Source organism: Dreissena polymorpha, chromosome 1 (assembly GCF_020536995.1).
Source record: "Dreissena polymorpha isolate Duluth1 chromosome 1, UMN_Dpol_1.0, whole genome shotgun sequence".
Taxonomy (NCBI): Eukaryota; Metazoa; Mollusca; class Bivalvia; order Myida; family Dreissenidae; genus Dreissena; species Dreissena polymorpha.
Window position 1 is genome coordinate 26,760,732 of NC_068355.1, and position 19,009 is coordinate 26,779,740.

General features: G+C 34.2%; 1 long non-coding RNA gene across 1 annotated transcript in view; it reads right to left on the reverse strand.

Annotated features, from left to right (window-relative positions):
• LOC127865004 (uncharacterized) overlaps positions 1 to 15,749 on the reverse strand; it is an 87,808-nt gene extending 72,059 nt beyond the window's left edge. The window contains exons 1-2 of the long non-coding RNA XR_008042445.1: positions 15,667 to 15,749; positions 8,322 to 8,864 (exon numbers count right to left, since the gene is read on the reverse strand). This is a non-coding gene — a long non-coding RNA (uncharacterized LOC127865004). The remainder of the gene's footprint in view (positions 1 to 8,321; positions 8,865 to 15,666) is intronic.
• Positions 15,750 to 19,009: the final 3,260 nt, after the last annotated feature.

Consider the following 19,009-nt stretch of genomic DNA (forward strand, 5'->3'; position numbering starts at 1 on the left):
CGTTTTCCCCCAAAAACGCGCTCCCTCCGCGGGTTTTTTCTGCTAGCGAGTGTTCACGCGGCGTTGGAAGAGCGAGGTGAACTCGATAAAACGCTCGGCGTTACGCCGCGTTCGCTAATTCCCGCGGCGTGTATTACTTTAGGCTTGTCGGTAAATGCAGACACTTTCCGTTCTTATCAGTGATCGCCGCGCAACGCCGCGTTAGCAGTGTGCTACTGGGCATGCCAAAAAATAAAAACATTGTTATAATAAATTGTTTAAATACTGTAGTACATGTATAAAAAAGATAATTGTATAGAAAATTAATACGTTTAAAAATCATGTTTTTTAATTCACAGGTACGTCTACAATATGAATGAATATAATACATTTGACAAATTAATATTTAAATCATAACATATATGACACAAGAATAAATGTTCCGTAAAATTTCCAAATGAGAATAATAATTAGTAATCCGAAACACACTACGATTTTTAATTGTTAACACGACGTTTACAAATGCTTCCAATATACAGTTACACGTATATTTCCCGACAAAAGCGCGCGAAAATTATGCTGCAATGTACAAGGTCAAGGTACAATGTATACTCCTGCAAAGCGTGCGTGTATTGATTTTTTTTATACAAACTTTGTAGCGCAGAGAACATTGAATTTTGTTGATTTCGGTTAAAAGTTTCTTTGGTATTTATTAACGAAATTATATCGCGAATAAGTTGATATTTCCTCTAAAATAATTTCAAATCGAACACGCCGAATCTTTATCGTTACGGTATTTTAGTAGAGTAATTATTTTAACACTTATTGTACTGTAAACTGAATAAAGAAGACATCTGGGCGGACTGGATTTTAAGTGTTTGACGTTATGAAAACACGCAAAGCTTATTGTGTAGACTGCTGTCTGCGATGTTTTGACAAAAGGGATTAACTTGTGTGAATGTCACTCTGCCGATTTGGGCCATAATTACTGGTAAACATTGTTTAGAATGTCGACGCAACAAGAAGACAACTGTGAATATTAAATGCAATTATCAACTCAATAGTTACCACCTTTTAGCAATCAATGGAATAACCTACAAACAAAGAGAAAATCAATGCATTAGCGAGCAGAGAATTAACTTTGTTCCGACAATTAAAACCATTCCTTATGCATTCGTTGAACGTGTTTACTTGAGTAAGTTATGCCTTTAGACAGGAAGCGGCTTTTCTATGATTACGTCCAACTGTCAATTCACACAGATTTGCGAGATTTGTAGGGTCCTTGGTCATTTGTATACATGTTCAGTATAGATATTCAGCTGCTAACATGAAAACTTTGGATTAAATTATCAAAATAAAAACAATGTTGCAAACTGTGTTTATATTAATTGGTAAGTATTAGTTAAAAGACGACGTTTTGTGTGTCGTAAATCAACGAGTTTTCTATACAACAACAACTACTTCTACAACCACGTCGGGATCGATCTATCTTGTTTTTTTTTAATTGTAAATATTATATTACATGTACATGTATGAACTTGTAATAAATGTAATTTTATTTGAAAATCAGGAAGTTAAACAAAATTAAATTGATCGTTATCTCGTAAAACGCGGAGTTTCCCCCGCGTTGCCAACGCCGAGGGCCGCCGCGTCGGCTTATCAGTTTTGCCGATCGTTTACCGCCGCGTCCAAAATCATGCAAACGCCGCGTATAGCGGGATTTTCTTAATCTCCCTCCAGGTCGAAACCCGCGGAGTATGGAGGGAAATTGGGGAAAACGCGTGGAGTGTACTGTATGCCTGTAGTAAATGATGAACTCATATCCAACTGTCTATGTATTGAGAACTGTGAATATAAACAAGCTAAACCTTCTACTAACTTTCTACTATTGCGTTGCTAGCACCCGTAAACACATAAGATCGCTGCTATCTGTTGAGAACCAAAGAACGTTTTCCAGAAATACCCGCTGTAGTAGCATGAACGAGGTTACGAAATAGGTCATTCGTATTATTATAAATTATGTGTTATATTCTGGTATAGCGATTATGAAACATTTTTTGTTTTTGTCTATCGTATCGCTGAAGTTATTGTTGAACTTATGTTAACATTTTATAAATTGAGAATATAAATAAGCGTAAACTTTTTCCCAAATCTATTAATAGCCTCAATTTACGACCTGTACTACGTCATTGAGTTGTATGTGAGAGCGCATTGTGTCACACCAGTCTTACTGTCAATAACGTAGTGACGTCACCATCTATGTATAGAATGTGTGAGAGCGTAACCTATTGCGTTGTTATCGCTCGTGGACTTTCCATTGTTTATTGACAGGCGCATCTATTAATAGCCTCATATCATGAATGCCAAAACACCCGCGAAAAAGAACCACGTGACGAAATAGGACGCTAAACGCAAATACCTTGCGACTACGACTTTTATTATGTAAGAACGCTCCGCAATTCCTTTGAAGCCGGGGCCTTGTGATTGCTATTACGTAAAGAATTGACCTCTAACTGAAGTAAGCAAAGGAAACGCAGCACCTAATTGACCCATTCATTCTATGTGCGAAGGCAGATTGAATTTTACTAACGTATGGTTTGCCTATTATAACACACATTATAATGCGGTAAAAAACACTTTAATTAAACTTTTATTTTGAATTAAGTTATTTAGAAACCAAAATTCCAAACCTTATTTCAAAACAGCAAGACTACATTTTTTAGAAAATATTCTTGTTATATTTAAATGTTTTTCAAAGGGGCCTTTTCACAGATTTTGGCATATTTTGAAGTTTGTCATTCAATGCTTTATATTGATAAATGTTAACATTTGATCTTAAAAGCTCCAGTAAAAAATCAAGAATAAAATTAAAAAGCAAAAACAATTAGCCGGTACCAGGGCTCTAACCAGTGACCCCGGAGTCCTGGAGTTAGTCTGAAGTAAAAACGCATTAGCCCTCTCGGCTATTTTGCCGGATATACACAATTTAAGTATTTAATACCTTATATAAGCAATCTTCGTAGTTTCGTAGTTTCGTAAATTTAAACAACAACAACAGAACTCTCCAAATTATTCAATCGTTTCGGGTTGCAACGCTTTATAATTTTTAGGTTTTCAAATTGTCACAAGATACATATCATGGCTATATTGGACTATGGTAAATGTTCAGAAATACTGTTTCCTCACAAATATCATAACTAAAACAAAATTTGCGAATCTGAAACAACTTTTTTCAATTTTGTCAATTTACCAAACCGTAAAAAGATCCCTTTAATATTCAGTTTCAGCGATAATGAAACATTTTTTTATGTTGTCTATCGTATCCCTGTAATAATTGTTGAACTTGTGAATATAAACAAGCGTAACCTTATACTAGTGCGTTATTCTCACCCGGACACTCCTTTGTTTATCGCCAGCCTCAGATTTATCAATGAGATGAGCGAAAATACTACGTCACGCAGACGCAGCAGAAAGTAGACTATTTTAATAATTCTTAAACAATCTCCTCCGCGACACGTACAATACGATCATTGTTTTTTTATTCTTTTCTAAAAAACACCATACGAAACTATTGCATTTAACACGATATTAATATAATGTTTCCATCTATGAATAAACATAATTGGAGAACTCAAACCTCTTGCATAAATTATACAACTCTTTCTTGCGCGGATACGCATAGTAAGCGGGAATTGGGCTCCTCGTACCTAGGCCGTACCGACCTGAATTTTACACTAAGCACTTTAGACGGTCGCTAAAGCGACCATCTAAAAATCTGCACAGCAACATTAAGTAGAACAAAACTGCAAGAGTGAACATTTGATGATTAAAATTCACTCAAATAGGTTGTTTGTTCTGTTGGGAATAAGTGTAAGCCAGCAAGGTTTTGCATAAGAATTGAACCGTGATTTTAGACTAGTATGTACAGTACAGCCAACGCGGCACAAACATAATACGCGGCTACGCCACGGCCAGATTATTAGTACGCGGCGGCCGAATCGTGTGTTCACGCGGCATATCGCTGTGGCACTCGGCATCGATCCGCATCGAAGGACGCCGAGTCTGTATTAACCTCGCGTACTTTTGTGTAGATACAAAATGCTCCTTTTTATTTATTTGTGGCCACAAAAATCTAAGTAATCATACCACATCTAGCGTTGAAATTTTGGCTATTGCTATAAGGAACACTGATTGTTAAGGTGTTAACTTTATTTTATGAAATACTTAACGAAATTTTCGTTGATTTTGAGCGTTAAAGTGACTTTAAATAGTAACAAATGCCAAAATATATTTGATACTTTAGGAAATATGGAGAATGTTTGTGTATCGTAAATATTTAGCAGCATTTGCTTTAAAACTGGAATATACGGGATTATCGGTAATTAGTAGCGATATCAACTGCATAATATGAACAAAATAAAATGTGTTTACAGTCCAACCCCTCTTAAGCAGCCAGTCAAGGAAAACAGCGAAATTGGCTGCTTAAGCGGGGTGGCCTGTTAAGAGGGGGTTGGGTCATAGGGAGTCTGGAGTTGATGAGTGCATGGCCAACTGTTCAATTTTTGTATAAACAAAATGGTAAATATGTGTACATGTACTAAACAATGTAAAGACTTAAAATAATTTTATTTCTTCCTTTCTAAAATCAGCTATAAGACAACATTTTCATTCAAAAAAATATTCTATTCATCTTTCTAATCATCATCAATATCATCATCATTAGAATCAAGTCAATGAAAAAGAATCATTCTCATGATTCATTGTTTACACAATGCGCGTTGTATGGCCCCAATGCACTTAAGATGGGAACAGTTGTGAATCAGTTATGAGTGAATAACTCCCGTGTCACTATATATCGATAATTTAATCGGTTTATTGCATTTTTGTCCAGGTCGAACCTCAAAGACCTCGTGAAGAGGCCGGTAGGACCTGTAAATAAACTCTGATTTAAAAAAAATAAACTTATTGCATTTTTATGGCTTTGAATACCTACCACACGAATTGGTCCCGACAGTGATCTCCTTCACGATAAAATCGTGGCCAGTTACTTAAGAGACTGATAATAGCAACAGGGTGTAATCCTCCTGGTAATCGTGCTTTTCATGCATAATATTATAAAAACATTTTTTCGCCGCGTAAAGAGTTTTATCAAAAAGTTTTGTTGTTCTTTTTAACTTTTAATTAGCCGATAATTGTCATAAATGTGTGCTTGAAATAGTATGAGCTACAAATAATAAATTATAAATTAAGAATCTCCTTTCCAGTAATAATAGGTGATATTCACACGTGTGGAAACAAAAAGATTAAACGGTCGCATATTGCTTTTAACCTGATAATCCGCCGCTAATTAATTGCAATTTGCAAACTGGCTGTCAAAATGTTATCACACATCACGCTTCAGTACTACAGAGCCTAAACCGCAGACTGGAAGTACGTATCGATTTTTTCGCCGTTGCGTCTGTGTAATTTTGCCAATGTACATGACTAACTTACTTGCGCGTGACCACTCATATGGGGGGAATTTAACATTTGGGATGCAAAATTGCTGGCCGCTGGCCGGAGAAACGGGGTTACCGCTTAAGAGGGGTGCATTATATAGTGTTTATCTTCATCGTCTTGATTATTGATGTGACTTCAAACTGCTAATTTTCTCAGTTTTAATATAATAGCAAAATCAACATGCAATTAATTTATAAATCCACCATATGCTGGAGCCTTGACCACTTGTATGTGCAAAAACATAATTACGTGACCTTGTTTATGTGTGAAATACATACACTACGGGCGGGAAACAAACTTAATTGGCCAGACACATTAACTATGCTTACATGTATATGCTAATACAATCCGCGCACAATAAATTTATTATGATTTTAATTATTATTATAATTGTTCATTCAAAATTTGTTAACTACATGTAACTAATAATTTTAATAAGATTTTTTATTTCATGATGCGCATCAACTCGGCATCATGTCGCGGATCGCGGCATGCCTCGGCGGACAGATGCGAAGCTTCGCAGTGTAATGCTACTTGCCGCGGCATACTGACGCGGCTTCAACGACTGACAAGCATCGACTCGTTTCGCCTTGCCGCCGCGGATGGCGAAATACGTTTGTTCTGCATTGACTGTACTGTAACTTGATTTGTTAATTTAAATACTAATACAATACAAAACTGAATATTTCTAAAATAACATCTTAATGTAATATGTAGAGCTGATAATGTTGCCTACAACTTTATATGAGTATCTAATTCATCATCATCATCATCATCATCATCCTCCTCCTCATCATCATCCTCATTATCATCATCATCATCATCATCCTCATCCTCATCCTCATCATCATCATCATCATCAGTATTAACATCATCCTCTTGCACATGAGGACAATAAACACGGAGACAATGATTATATTATTTTTGTATCAATAATCAAAATAATTAAATAATATTCTATAATGGGTTTGTAAGCTCATTCAAACATAATGCACAAGAACCCTTGTCATCTGTATTTACATACAACATCGATCAGCAAAATTTCCATACTTAGAAACTTATTACAATTAGGGTCATACAACTTTTAGACTTGGCAATTTGAAGGCCACGTATACCTGACCTGACAAAATGTATCCTTATACAATTGACATGTGTTGTAAACCATATGACATATCCCTTTGTGTTACATGTATGTACTTTGGGGAACATAGTATGTTTATGTAATAAACATGCTGAAACCAATTTGTGTCTAATATTATCGGTCTACTCTAAATTAAAATGGACCAACTCCAAAAAACATATTTTGTTAATAGTATTTATTTCATAAACTCTTAGTAGAAATATTCTTAAATATCCTTGATTTTGAATCAGAAAGTTTCAATATGTCATCAATCCGAAAGCATGAATAAATGGTTTTCTGTAAAATCAAAGTGTTGAGCATTTGTTTCCAATCTTTAAACTCGCTATGTTGATATGACATAAGTAGTTGCATTTTATATTTCAGATATATATGCTTGATCTTATAAAATTGTTTATTGTGAAGTAAAGATGTACAATGGGTCAATTCACTTTACAGGGCTTTAAATCTGTCAAATCCACGGTCGAAATTTGGCCGTGTTTTAAGATGGACAATGGGTCAATTCACTTTACAGGGCTTTAAATCTGTCAAATCCACGGCCTAAAATCTTGCAAAACATAGTAAATTATGAAAAAAGCAAAGAATATCGTGCAAACAAATGTAATAATTAGAGAGTAAGTAAAAAATCCCCCAAAAAGGGAAACGCTGTGAAAATTCCCCCTGCAATGGGTAACGACCCGCTTCCCCTAAAATGGATTGAGGGCCCTGAACTTTACAGTAATATCAGATAGTCACTTACACATTGTCCTATAAATATATATATTGCTCCGGATTCATACAAAGATTGCTAATTTGACCAGAAAACACCAGTTGGACTGCCACTATCATGCTGACAAGCAAAACTTAGAAAGGAAACATACATGTTATCTGCAACATAACACGTTGTTTAAATTGCAAAAATCTTAAGGATGTTTCTTATTGATTGTTAATATTTGTATGACACGGAAGTTTTGCCTAATTGCTCCAGATTTATTTTTTGTTGTTAAAAAAGATCAACCAAATAGAAATGTAATCAAATACATTGTGGGTAAATGACATGTGTTAACTTACACAAATTAGTTCTATGCACTGCAATTTGTTTACCTTCTAGCACTTTAGCAATACATATATCAAAAGAAGATATAACGCTGCAATTTGAAAAACTCTGATATCAATGAGAACAGCTAATTAATGCAAAATCAAATGCATACATCACTGTAAAAACTAATTATTTAGTTGTATTATGCAGCAAAAATATTCATGTTTTACGCAGCGAACACATTTACTTGATTTAGTTGTTTTACAACAAAGTAAGCATACTAGTATTACACATGAGCAATTTGAGTTGAAGCCTATGTTACTATTTTGTATACCAGACTATTGGTATATTTAATATTCTAGTCTGATCAGGATATAGATTAATCCAACCTCATGGCATTTTCAAATTATTCAGTTATTTGTTACAACATTTTACCATTGGAAATGGTAGTGATATATATTAGCAACGCAAGTCCAAGGGAGACCACTCAAAAATAAAAATTGTACCAAACTTTTACAAAAAATGGTACTTGAAATGACAGGCAACAAACATTTGACAGCAGACAATGACAGATCACAAAAGCATATATCTAAGAACTTTACTTTCAGTTGAGCGTGCATTACATGTATGTGATTGGGCTGCATGCCACTGAGGATGTGACTGCTATTGATATATATGTAATCTTACCTGACCCGACTTTGCAGCTTGTGATTCTTGACTTGACAACTTTTCCAACTTGACAACTTTTCCAGGCATAGTCACTTCCACCTAAACAGTAGGTTGGTCAGCACAGGATTAGTGTTTGGCTTGAGTCCCACTGTTTCATCTACAACCACTTTCACCTCAACAGGAGGGAGGTTAGGACATGTCCAGTGTCTAGCTAGAATAATATTTCTGTAGCTTACTAGACAACTATTCCAACCACAGTCACTTTCACCTAGACAGTTTGGATGCAAGTACATGTCCAGTGTCTGACTCAAGTTTTCTGCTGCTAACTAAATAACTATCCCAACCACTGTCACTTCCACCTAAAAAGGAGGGAGCCAGTATAGTGTCAAGTGTTTGGCTTGAGTAACAGTTCTGCTGATCATTATATAACTGTTCCAACAACAGTCTCGTCCGCTTAGACAGGATGGAGTTCCGTGAATGTCCAGCCTCTGGCTCAACTTCTATTGCTCTTGCCTACAATGCTTGAGTCCCTTGCTAGCTAACGTGTCATCTGTACATCAACTGTGTATTTGAAACAGAAAAATAATTAGCTCATTAATTATTACCTAAAAAACAAAACACAACTCTGTGAAAACATATTATTAATACCTTAATACCTGTTCAGGCATCAAACACCCTATCAGATTCTCAATGTGTGAAAAACATCTAATTGAAATCAACTTACCAACATAGCTACCTGATTTTTGGGGGGAGGGTGCAGGAAGAGTGTTTTAATCAGAGGATCCTTGTTCTTAATATAAACAATTATCACCATAATTAGCTCTCCACTGACTGGATTTAGAGCACTTGAAGATTCATTTTGCGTTTAGGTGTAAGATTGAATAACAGGTGTAAAATTTGGTTAGCAGATTAAAGTGTAACACGTGAATTTTCACAATTTTTTTCACAATTTTGCATACTCACCGCATGAAATGTCTTTTTATAGTTAAACCGCACATTAGTGTTAGTAGATACAAATTATACAACGGGAGTTCACATCATATTGTCCTCACATGGCTTACTGTGAGTTTAGTTCTTCATTATTAAAATATATGGTATGTTACTATTTGACTAACACACAGTTTTGTTTTGATGCATTCATATCACACTTTCATCGCCGCTTCATGCAAAATGGGTCTTATGGCATTTTGGAAAGCCTAGCTCATGCTCAGCCTGCACATTTGTGTAGTATGGTCAGAGGCGAAGCTATCTCCTATAAAATCACTCAAAGCTGTTATGGTCTCATTATGTATCTCCTGACCAGACTGCAAGATGGATAGACCCGATGGGCTATAGCTATGATGGGCAGGTATGGCATAAGACCCATTTTTGCATGATGCAGGTCTTTAAAAATCTTATTGCGTATTGTTAATGGCACATTTAAGCACAATGTTTTTCGATATAAAATTGAATTCAAAATAGCAAATATAGCAATCTGGAAAATTAGGGTAGCCTATTCAGGCGTTCAGGAACGATTTCAAGTGGTGCTGACCAAGTACAGCAAACATTTGTGGTAAGTTAATTAAACAATTTCCCTCTCATCGAGACACTACTATTTTAGTAGTGTTTGTTTTCTAATCTTCAAAGCAAAACTGTGTTTATCAATAGTCAATAAAGACTTCCTTTGGCGATTAAGTGTCCTAGTACAGACCCTGAAATTCTGCAAGATAGATTGTAACGCATAATTGTAACTGGGTCACAATTTGTGCCTATGTGTCATTTGAATATGCAGAGAGTAGTCCTTTCAAAAGATTTCTCTCAAATCAACCACTAAAATATTTGAATGTATTCAATCGTGTCTGCTGGTGCTGTGTATAAGTCATTTAAGGTGAAAAGCTGGGTAAAACAGCAATCGCTGAAAAAGCGCATTAGTGTTCTATACCGATGTTAAGGTCTGACAGAGACTGGTTGACACCATGTGAACTGTTAGGGTAACAAGTAAATGCATCAACAACAAAGTACAGTCAACAGTGCTGTGTTTATGATTAACTTATTCATGAGTAATAAGTATTCCTCGCAAATTTATTTTGTATTTATCTTCAACAATTATCTTATTGTATATTTTGAATTTGTTTATGGTGTCAACAAGATAAAAAAAATCAAAAGGGAATTTCCATCATGAAATTATGTTCTTAATGCTATAGGTATCATCATTATTCCAACAAGTTTCATATAATATTTTAACGGTGATTGCAAATTTTATTTTATATTAAGTGAATCTCACTATATACCATTTTCATCATATTTTCTATGCTTTCAGAACGTCTAAAAGGGACATTTCATTATTTTTGGTTGTCTAAGTTATCTCTAGAGACGAGTTAATGAGTGACGTCATGCTGACTCACGCGCACCTGCTATCTGCAGACTCTGCCCACTGGTTGGCAAAAGGTGGTTGGCATAACGCTGATCTATATAGATTGTGTTGAAAATTACTGAAATTTCTATAAATATTTATATCCTCAAAACACACTGAAACTCAATTACATTACCGGTATTTATAATAAATAACTTTTATAGAAAACATAACATTGTATTTTAGTTTTCGCTAATAAAGCATTTGAAATTATGAAATCAACGTGCCCAACATGAATGAATACAGACAATATTTAAAGTTAATTACTACTCGTAAAAACAAGTTTACACTGCTTGATTATCATTGGTTTACCTTTTTTAAGTTGTTCAGCATTTATACGGTTCTTAACTACACAAAATGGACTACCGTAGGTTTCCACGTATAGCGCGCATCCGTGTATAGCGCGCAGGCTGTTTTTTAAATGCAAAAATGGAGAAAAAAATATTTCAAGACAATAAAACCACCAAATCGGACCGAAAATGGCCGCCATTTTACTATTACACAGTCCAATAATCCGGGGCATTGGAAAGCTTAATTAAGCATTCAAAATAGGAAGCGTCATTATGATTAGGAGCAGGGGTTGCATAGCACTATACTTTTCTGACAATTTTATAATTTTCTTGCAAAAGATTAACAGTCCACGTGCATTTCGTGAAAAACGTGAGAAAATAAGAATTAGTGTACATCGTGTGATTTTTCCTCGGGGAAAGCGTGGGCATTACCGGTAAATTTGAATTACGCATAGAAGACAGGGATACAATTGTTGAGGTATGCGGGCGAAGGACGATGTCAATATCTCTCTGTGTTGTAGTTCAGGCGATTGCTAACGATAGTTTGAAACACCACAGTTGAACGTTGAATATTTATACACACAAAATGCAATTGCATATTGTCACAAGTCGTGGCACATATTACTCAATATCATCTGCCAATTACGAAGTGCAAAATGATCCCCTTTCACACCTACCGTTACCCGTAAAAAGACCTCGTTCGCACCTACCTTTGCCTGCTCTCGACAACAATCCCCATCGGAATTCATCGAAAAGGAAGTGTTAAAACACAAACAAAGAAATGTCCGCAAGTTTATTCAAACAAATTTATTTTGACAAAACTTCTTCTACAGCGTTCATACCTACCAGTAGCGACTTATGGTTGTTTCGACAATGGCCCCTCAGTCAGTAAGATTATAGGGTGGTGGTTTTCTGGAAAAAAAACATGGCGGCCATTTTGATTATTTACGATTACACAACATATTTTTACCAATTTAGCAGCCAGGATAGCGTTGTATCAATGTATAACGCGCATTAACTTTTTAATTTGATTTTTGGAGGTAAAAAACTGCGCGCTATACGTGGAAACCTACGGTAAGCAATTAATCCAACGGGTATGAATGTCTTATTAAATTGCATTCTTTGATTTTTATGATAAATTGAATATTGAAACCTTACCAGGCCTGGAAAAAAATGTCAATGCACCAATGGAAAGTGTGTCTACTTAAAAAGTAATTTGCATGTGTTTATACGTGTTGACACATGTAATCTGCCGTTTAATTGGCCTTTTGTTTGACAGATACTAACTATCAACATGAGTGTCATAAACATTAGTGACCCAATGTGCCCCGCCCCCAATAGGTTGGAAGGTATTTGTCCAGTAATTAAACAAGCTTAATGATGATTTCACTTGTATTTTGAACCTTGAAAAATGCATGCAGTCATGTGTGTTTTTTTATCACTTTCTTTGTCTAAATAAATAATTCATAATATAGAAGGAACAAAAGACTAAACAAGTTTTTGCATATTCCTAATACTCATCCAATAAAATGGCGTTTCATTGAACATACATGTTTGACTCCAATATTAATTCACATAGTTTATTTGTTGTTAAATAAAAATACTTTATTTCAGATTATTGATATCGCATTATGGCTTCCAAATCGAAGACCGATTTAGGGTGTCGATTATTTACGCTAATTATTACAAAAAATAACAATACAATTTATTCCAAAGGCGATGGTGGTGTGGTCTGATATAGTTCTTAATTAATGTATTGTGTTTTAGAATTCATTTTAGAAGTTCTTACTTATTTTCTGATGAAAACATGACTAATTGCATATATTTTCCGTATCAGTAACCAGTGCTTTTGCCAACCAGTGACTGCGCATGCGCAAAAAATTCCGATTGTAAACAATAAAATTAATTCGTCTTTAACATAAATAGGATGATAACTCGCGCACACTCATCTAGACCTTTGCATAAAGACACACTCTTTCTTACTTTGAGTTTGTTGAAATGTTGTGTTTATTTTAATATTTTGCATAGTGAGTTTCGCCTAAGGCAGGTTTTTTTTCCACTTTTAGGGAAGATAGCCCATGGCTTTGGAATTGGGAATTTTATCGGCATTTTCATGAAATTGGGAAAGTAAATTCATTAGCCTTTTTTCCACATGGAAAGTCCACTGATTAGGGAAATACTAAATTTGATATAACTCTTTATAATCATTCAAATTAAAAGAACAAAATCATATAATACTTTGTTAGATGTAATTGAATTGAAATTGAGATAAAAATACGCATTAGACTTCTTTCTAAAAAAAAAAACAAAAACAAAAAATTGGGAATTTTTGCCACATTTTGGGATAAAAGTATACTTTTTGTGATTGGGAACATAGCCGAATTTCGGCTATAAAATCGGGCCAAAAAAAACCTGGCCTAAGGTTATGCAATGGTGAACAACTTTGTTTCCTAAAGCGCATTGATTAATGTAAACAAAATCATAGGAGGTTTTGGGGATTCCGATAATGACGTCACGTTTGCGCATGCTCAAATTTTGGCCGTCAAAACTGCGGCCATTCTGCTATTGTTTGCATTGATGAAGCGCATCGTGATAAGGATACAAACATATTCGCGACCCTTTTGAAGAACAAAAAATACTCAGAAATTGAAATTCTTTCAGATTATTAAATTGAATCCAATGAACGAACACAAATTAGGGCGAAAACAAACAACAAATTGATTGATTTTATGTAATCAACATATAGAAACTGATTTGAACCTATTTGTCTGTAAAAACTTACCTTGTTACAGATTAACTAAATCCTCTTGACAAATGTTAATGTTTTTTTATTTAATTGTTCACACCAATTTTGACACTCTTTGTTTCAGCATTTTTACCCAGTGCTTAATTGCCCCTTTCTTTATCACAAACCAATTATCTCGATATGATCGGATACTGTCCCGACAATTACTGAGAAAACAATGTGTCATAAACCCAGGGACCTATACTTGTATGACTCTGTATGGGGTCTCTGCATAAACCACATGTGTCTGGTCATTAAACACAATTTATGATACCTCCATGTCATCTCTCGACATATTAAGTCAAAAACTTAACAGTTGCTTTAATAAAATATTTGAACATATTTAAAAATAGACATTTGTCCGAAATGGATTAACAGCTAGGAACTATTAAGTATATATATTAGCCAGTTTAAACTTAATAATAAAGTGTTTAATAACTATACATTTAAAATATTGTACACATTTACTGCTTCACAATTTACGTTTTTAAAGCGGGTATATACGATCTTGTCAAATATTTATTAATTAATATAACATGTGTAAAAAAAACTTATTATACATATATTTCAATATAAACTAAAATAAAAGTTAAGAAGAACATGTGTCGAAAAATGCGAAATTAGCCATATTTTTAATTCTGAAATCGAAAAAGGCTGTACATCCGAATTCACCAGCATGTATATAATGCATGTACGATGTGAATCTAAATTTAGTTTAACGGTTCATTTTAAATACCTGCAGCGATATCGATTCATACGACACACGAACACTTACTAAAAAGACGAATGCATCGGTTATTGTAGGAAAGTATGTACGAATTATCTTCGTCACAATCGGCTCGGGGGCGCTAATTTGTATTTGCTGCATTTTATGAAATTCGTCTTAAATGTATCATTTTTCTTGCATATTGTGTGTTATGACAACATATTTGTATCGATATATTACAATTTTACACATATAAAAATCGTATATACCCGCTTTAACGGGTACCTGCAAATGTAAACTCTGCTATAATGTGTAAAGATCGTGCGTTACTGCAGTGTTCGAAACATCATCATGAAAACAAGCAATCGCGTTTGGTCATTATAGGGATATAAAATACTTGCGTTAAATAAATTAAATGTGTAGATTAATGGTATCATAAAATGCTAGATTTGTATCGCTCATTATCACTACAGACGAGTTTTCAATATACGTGTACATGCAAAAACATTTCAATTTGCAAAACATGCAGGTGTTTTTTCAATTTGAATGCTAAAATTTATTAATATTTTCATTCAATGTTAACGAAACGAAAATTCATTCAATGTAAAAGAAAATTTCATTCAATGTAAAAGAAAATTAAAAATACATTTCAAGATTGAAATGTATGGAGCTATTTTAGGGCTTTGTTTTATAACTGATTCAATGCACCCCTTACACTAAATTTCAATCCCGGATGAAAAATAACACTATCGCATCCACACCACATATAATAATATTCAAATTATTATATGTTTTATTATTTTTAAAATATCATTGATTAAATTCTTATTTTAAAAAAGAATACGGGTATTTATAGTTTTGTTTTGTGAAATTGTAAGTATTAAGTCTTCTGACGACCTTTACTCGGATACAATGTAATTGGCCGCGATCAAGAAGTTGACGGCCAATCTATTTTTAGTAACGGAAAACCCCTCTTGTGACGTCACACAAAAACCTCCTATAGATATTAGGTGAATTTCTACACAAGGTCACCGAATGTTATTTAAAGAAAAGGGGAGCAACTCATTAATCTTTCTTGACAAAATGTGCAGTTTAAGATTCATTTGTTTGAGAAATTGATATTGTAGGATTAAGACCATCGTAAATGTATAGTTATTGCACATTAAAAGGTGTAAGAAACACATATTTACCTGTTTCATTACATTATAAGTTTTATATTCGTTACTAAAATGTATGTTTTATGTTCGTTCTCTAAATGCGTTGTCAAACGCCGCCATCTTAGGTTAGATTCAACTAAAACATCGAGTATCCCTCCGTAGTGCGTAATTTCTAAAGTTATTTTTTTTCTTCTTGCATAAAAGCCATTCAACAATCTGAGACTTGTATTATATGGCAATTTATAATATCCTATATGTGTCCTGAGTTTTTTATGACGTCAATTGCATTCTATGTTAAACAATGTTCTTTTAATTTGCGTTTTCTGTTGTGTGGGGCTTTTGTCGAAAAATGCTTTGTCGAAATATGGCTGCCAAAACGATGTTTGTAGTTGTGTCTGCATTCGTATGACATGTCCTTTTATTGAAATTAATGAAACACATATCGATCTTTGTAATGTATACAAGGCTTGCAATAGGAAAAAGAAAGGATTGAAAAAATGCTTCAAACGTTTGCTGTATTATAATGCGATCCTTTCGGAATTGGAATTAGTCTAATTTAACTGGTAAAAGCACAGATACTGGAATGTTAATTTTGAAGAAATTCCTCTACAAGCATGATAATAAAACAATTTTTAATGATTGTTCGACCATTGGCGTGCTAGACAAGATGAGAGATGTGATCTTGTAGGTTAATTTCAAATTTAGCTATGAATTGGTACAGTCATAAAATACATTATTAATTTTAAAGATGTTGTAACGCTTGATTATTTTACCATGTATGATACAAAATTCGGTTTCATATATGTGTCTGTTCAAGATGACGCATATATATATATATATATATATATATATATATATATATATATATATATATATATATATATATATATATATATATATATATATATGTGTTTTCTTGGTGTTATTCATGCGGTACATGAATGTCTGGTCAATTGTTCGCCGTTTTATTTAAAAAGGAACAGTCGGTCATTCTTATATTTTTTTGTACTTCCAGGACAACTTGGAAGACAACCGAACAGATCCGGATTCAAGACAAAAAAGAACAACAATGCGATGATATGTATTTGTATAAATTACATTCATGCAAAAAACTTGTGTATAAAAAAGATGTGTTGGTTTTCAACCTTAATATGATAATAAGATTTAGGTTCGTTTCAGGTTAAATGATAACGTTATTCCGCAACGTTTCGGGAACGTTAAGCGAACCATACATTTAATAATAACGTTGCAAAGTGGTTGAATTTTGGTTGCAAAGTGGTTGTAAAATGGTTGGATTTTGGCTGAAAAATGGTTGATTTTTGGTTGTAACATGACGTCGAATCAACGTCATATAAAGACGTCTAAAAAACTTTCATTTACAACCAAAATTCAACGGTCATTCAACGTCATGGTACAACGTCTTTTCAACGTCTATTCAACGTCATATGTTTGCTGGGTAAGGCCAAAATGGACGGGCATGTAAGGGATTGGAATGGGATCCGGTTGGGAAGAATAAGTGTTAAATTTCCGAATTACCTTACTAGCAAATACGATGATCTTCATATTTTTAAATCTCAGACGGAGAACAAGATTACAAAAATACACAATGACACGCATGTATTCCATTCATGTCATTATCTCCGTTTTTGTAGGCCTGATTTTTTTATCACTTAAGCGAAATATTGCGAAAAAATCAGCGACAGTCTTGCTTTGACCGGGCTAGAAGTATGTAAATACACCGTTAAGAACTTTATTTTTTCAAATATCTCAAGTTATTGAAATATATTTGAAAAAAAATCTTTAGTGCAAAAAAAAAAATGTTCTTGCAGTTTGTGCCAATATCTCAAGGTATAAGAATACATCCTTGAATACATCTGAAATCGGTGACAAAAGTTAACGTTGCTTGAAGCATAACCGTGCAGTTCACAATGAGTTTGTAAACAAGAACACAGGCGTATTAAATAAAGTAATTTTGATGTATTTCACACTGCCATATCAGCATAAAAATCTGTCTTTTATGCAATCGTTGAAATTCTTGTTTTAAAAAAATATTTAAAAAGAGCATCGCTTACCGGCGTGTTTACAATCATAAACGTATAATTGGGAACCCAACAAAGCCACGTGACCCTGCACCCTGGTATTGATGAAACACTCAATGCTGCAAGTACTTCACTAGTGCATGTCGGTAGTTATTGTTTGCGTTTGTTTTCGTAAAATTTCAGGAAAGTTCCAATAATTTCAATAATTCGTTAATATGTGAATATTTCCATTCGAAGGAATGAATAAAATGTAATTTAGATGTAAGGTGTATGGTCAGTTCATCATTAACAAAATTAATAACATAAAATGTGCACACGTGTGTTTGTATTGGTGGTGGTTGTCCGGTTTCGGTGGTGGTGGTGATGGTTAAGGTTGCTGTGATTGTATTGCCATATTGATTATCATAGTTATTATATTATTGCATGTATAAATAACAGTTACAACATGTATTGACATGTACTTGTAACTCCATTTCAGACGAAGGTCTTCATTCTGTGCCGTTTTATAGAATTTCTAGGGGGGGTGGGGCATCTTAATCGTACGTTGCCACGTATTGTATTTAAACATTTTTATTATTTTTCTCTATTGCACCAATAGCCTATGGCTTATTTAGACATTCTAGAGTTCGTTTCTTATGTAGAACCAGTTATTGCTGTGTTTGGACGTCTTTCAAACGATCTATTATACAATACAGACTTTCAAGCATCCGCTTATATGTCAAGCAGTGCAAACTAAGTTTGACGGAGACAACGCGAAATTAAAGCAAATATGAATACATACGAAAACTGTACGTTAAAAAGATCCACGAAATACCAAACTTCTATCAGTGGTTACATCCATATTGGCGAAAAGACGAAGAGAAACATATTTTTACAATCTTCACGAAGAGTGGTCGTTCCTTGCTCTCACATACAATCTCTGCCATCACAAGAACATCCTACCAGATTTGGAAGGATTATTTGTATGATTCTATATGAAAAGAAGTATAATTTTATTTTGTATTTAAAAAAATAGTTTATAATTAGTTAAGGTTCATAAAAAAATACCTAAATAAAAAAACACGTAAATATTACAACGGGTAAACTATTGTGCCACGTCGCTCGGCTATATCACGTGGTTAGTTATGGAGGCAGGACTTCGATCCAGCTATGCTGGTTCCAGAAAAATATCTGCGCGGAGGTTGTAGTTTTGGTTGTTGCACGTGTTGTTGAGTGATTTTATCGGAAATACTGTCATGTGGGTAGTACTCTGCAATAAGTATAATGTCAAGTATAATAGCTTTCCGTAGGATTCAAACCCGGGAACTCTGCGAGTCAAATATAAAATGCTTCCTCTG